The 4343-nt window shown below is 52.5% G+C and overlaps 1 pseudogene; it reads left to right on the top strand.

Moving 5' to 3' along the window:
* The first annotated feature begins 598 nt into the window (after nt 1-598).
* On the top strand, nt 599-3910 carry LOC124242634 (regulator of nonsense transcripts 1-like; annotated as a pseudogene).
* The last annotated feature ends 433 nt before the right edge of the window (nt 3911-4343 follow it).

The raw sequence follows: 4343 nt of genomic DNA, 5'->3' as shown, positions 1-4343 counted from the left end.
AGGTTCTCATTGGCTAAGTTGTGGAGTTTCTCATTGGCTAGGCAGTTGCCAGGTAGGGAGAGAAATCTTCCTTCAGCAGTAAAGCAGTTTTACTTCCTGTGGAAGACGCAAGGTTCCCCCTCTTCTTATTTGGTGTAATTGAGGTTGTATGATAGGGCATGAGAGCTCCCCCTATAGGCCTTCCCGACCCTAATTTAGTTAAAGTTTCTTTTATTAATTTCCACAATGACAAGATGGAGAAATTAACCAGAAAACTGGAATTTATATCAAAATAATAAGATGGAAATTCTAAAGCTAAAACTAAAAAATAATATCTGAAATCAAGAAAGCAATAGAAGCCACCTCACATCTGCTAAAAAAGGCAAAATTAAAACTACTTAGGACAGGGGGCGGTGTTAGTGCTTCCTTCTGGGGACTGCAGGGAGGACGACTCCTAGGAGAACGGCACGGGCTCCCTGCACGTGGCTTTTGGTCCGGGTCACGCTGCGGCAGGCATCTCGGTTCTGTCCAGGAGTGCAGGAGCCACGCCTCCACCTCATCATGGTGGCAGACTTGAGTGTGGCGCAGCACTGGCCTGAGGGCCCTATGGGGCGGCACCATGAGCATGGAGGCTACTGGCCCAGATAGTGGGCATTCAGCTTCCTGGACATCCAAGGCAGCCGAGCTGCTTGACCCACACAGCAGGGCTCCAAGTTCGACTTCACCAACTTCACCCTCCCCAGCCAGATGCAGAAGCCCCCCAGCAACCTCAGAGGTGGCAACCTCAGAGGCCGGGTCAGAGTGAACTCTGCAGCCAGACAGCTGGTTCTGCAGCCAGACAGCTGGTTCTGCAGGTCAGGAGACTAGAGCATCCTGCAGCATGTAGCCATGGACCAGAGTGTGGCCAAGACCAGGCAGTTGTTGGAGGAGTTGAACTTCCAAGAAGATGAAGAAGATACCTATTCCAGGAAGGATCTCCATAGTATATGCCTGCAGTTTCTGTGGAATACACGATGCTGGTTGCGTGGTTTACTGTAATAAATACCAGCAAAAAGAAGTTCTATAAGGGATGTCAAAATACTTCTGGTAGCCACATTGTAAATCACTTTGTGAGGGCAAAATGCAAAGAGGTGACTCTGTACAAGGATGGGCCCCTGGGAAAGAGGGGTCTAAAGTGCTAAAACTGCAGCTTCAGCTACGTCTTCCTTCTTGCTTTGTTCCTGACAAGGCCAACTGGGTCATGGTGCTGCTGTACCACTCAGAGCAGCTTTGGGGGCATCAATGGGGATAGCTGGCAGTTGCAGCCTCTGATCTAGGACTGCTTCCTGGCCTGGCTGGTCAAGATCCCTTCTGAGCAGGAACAGCTGGGGGCTCAGCAGATCATCAAGCTGCAGGAGCTCTGGAAGGAAAATCCTTCCACACCTTAGAGGACCTGGAGAAGAATGGGGGAGGGATGGCAGACGAGGAGCCATAGCACATCCTCCTGCTGTTCCAGGACTCGTACCAGTACCAGAACATATTTGGCCCTCTAGTCAATCTAGAGGTCAACTACGATAAGTACCCAGACTTAAGGTAACATCACGATCAGGTGGGACCTGGGTCTTAACTAGAAGAGAATCCCCTACTTCACTTTCCCAAGACGGACTCTGGTAATGAGGATTTAGTCATAATTTGGTTAAGAGACATGCAGCTCATGCAGGGGGATGAGATATGCCGGTGGTACAAAGGGGACCTGGCCCCCTATGGAAAGGGATCGGCCACATCATCAAGGCCCCTGATAATTATGGTGATGAGATTGCCATTGAGCTGCAGAGCAGTGTGGGCGCCCTCATGGAGGTGACTCATAACTTCCAGGTGGACTTCATGTGGAAGTCATCCTCACTCGATAGGATGCTATGTGCATTGGAAATGCTTGCTGTGGACGAGACCTCCATGTCAGGCTACATCTACTACAAATTGCTCAGCCTCAAGGTGAAGGATGTGATCATCGAGTGCCGGCTGCCTAAGCACTTCGGGTCACAAGAGCTCCCTGACCTCAACCACTCTCAGGTTTACGCTGCGAAGACTGCTGCAGAGACCACTGAACCTGATCCAGGGACCACTGGGCACAGGGAAGATGGTGACCTTGGCCACCATCATCTACCACCTACCTCAGCAAGGCAATAGGCCTGTGCTAGTTTGTGTTCCCAGTAACAGAACCATGGATCAGTTGATTGAGAAGATCAGCACCAAGAGCCGCAAGACCATCGACTCCCTGGTGTCCTTCCTGGCCCTGCAGAAACGGATCAGGAACGTTGATAGATGGCATGCCAGAAGCTGCTGCTGCAGCTGAAGGATGAGACTAGGGAGCTGTCATCTGCAGACAAGAAGCAGTACCCAGCCCTAAAGCACACTGCCAAGAGAGAGCAGCTCATCAAAGCAGATGTCATCTGCTGCACGTGGCTGGGTGCAGATGACCCAAGGTTTGCCAAGATGCAGTTCTGCTCCATTTTAATTGAGAGAAGTACTCAGGCTGCCGAGCCAGAGTGCGTGGTCCCTGTGGTCCTCAGAGCCAAGCAGCTGATCCTCATGGGCAACCACTGCCAGCTAGGCCTCATGGTGATGCGCAAAAAGGCTGCCAGGGCTGCTCTGTCCCAGTCACTCTTTGAGCACCTGGTGGTGCTGGGCATCCATCCCATCCACCTCATCTGCCTCTAGGTCCAGTATCGGATGCACGCTATGCTAAGCACCTTCCCACCCATCATCTTCTATGAGGGCTCCCTTCAGAACAGCATCACTGCAGCAGATTGTGTGAAGGGGTCTGACTTTCAGTAGCCCCAACCTGATAAACTGATGATCTACGTGACCCAGGGTGAGGAGGAGATGGCCAGCTTGGGGACCTCCTACCTGAACAGGATGGAGGCTGCCAACATGGAGATCGCCATGAAGTTACTGAAAGCAGGTGCCAAGCCAGACCAGATTGACATCATCATGCCCTATGAGGGTTGGCGCTCCTACCTGGTGCAGTACATGCACTTCATTGGCTCCCTGCACACCAAGCTCTACCAGGAGGTGGAGATTGCCAGCATGGACACATTCCAGGAGCACGAGAAGGACTTTGTCATCCTCTCCTGCATGTGGGCAAATGAGCACCAAGGCATTGGGTTTTTAAACAACCCCAGGCAGTTTAATGTGGCCCTGACCAGAGCACAATATGGAGTCATTATTGTGGGCAACCCAAAGGCCCTGCCCAGGAACCACCTGCTGAACTACTACAAGGAGCAGAAGGTGCTGGTGAAGGAACCCCTGAATAGCCTGTGGGAGAGCCCCATGCAGTTCAGCAAGCCCAGGGTGCTGGTCAACACCATCAATCTGGGAGCCCGCTTTATGACAACAGCCATGTATGACCCCAGGAGGCCATTATCCCAGGATCTGTCTATGATCAGAGCATCCAGGGCTGGCCCTTGAACAGTACTTCCAGACCCACAATCAGTGGGCACGATCGGTGCTGGGCCCAGCCATGTGGCCGCCGTGAGCATTCCCCATCCCCTTCAACCTGGTCATGTCACCCATGTCACCACTGGGATATTTTGGACAAGCTAACAGGGCCAGCAACAGGCCAGGACACCCCAAAAGGCAAAACTGGTTGTGGGAGATGCCAGAAGAACAACTTTGAGCATCCTGGGCCCAGCCAGAGGAATCTCTCCAACAGCCAGTTCCGCCAGGACTTGGTGTCACAGCTGTTTTCGCAGGGCCCCCTGATGCCAGGCTACATCTCCATGAACTAGCCCTGCTGGATGAGCTAGCCCGGCCTCTCCCAGCCCAAGGTATTGGTGATGAGTTTAAGTCAGAAATCAACATGAAGCTGTCACAAGACTCCACGTACCAGGGGCAGCAGGTATACCAGCATGGCAGAGTGATGGGATTGTCCCAGGACCAGAAGGTGACTTAGTCCATCAGCCTCTTATTCTGAGTAATAAAAAATAAAAATAACTGGATACCTGTTTCCCACTGCTAAAACTGAAGCAGCACTGTGAGCATCAGGAGAAGGAGAGGAGCACCCGAGGGAGAGAGGAGCCTAAGACAGAGGGAGCCCCCACCGCTGGCATATGGCGGTGAGGACAAGGAGAAGGGAGAGCGGGAGAGGGTGCTGGCAGCAGAAGATGGCCCGCCTGCCAGCCCTGCTAGGCAAGGAGGCCCAGTGTCACCGTGTCCACACCTGGGTCTGAGACCAGGGCAGAGGGAGGAAGACCTTCATCTCAGCGTAGCCCTTTCCTATGTTCTTTTCTCTCTTTCTCTCTTTTATTGAAAAGGGACTACATTTTAGCAGGAAAAACCTTCACGCTTCTGTGCCTGAGCAGCTCCTGTCTGGTGGCAGCCATGCA

The sequence above is a fragment of the Equus quagga genome, chromosome 7, assembly GCF_021613505.1.
Source record: "Equus quagga isolate Etosha38 chromosome 7, UCLA_HA_Equagga_1.0, whole genome shotgun sequence".
Taxonomy (NCBI): Eukaryota; Metazoa; Chordata; class Mammalia; order Perissodactyla; family Equidae; genus Equus; species Equus quagga.
This window is presented reverse-complemented; position numbering and strand designations above follow the sequence as displayed.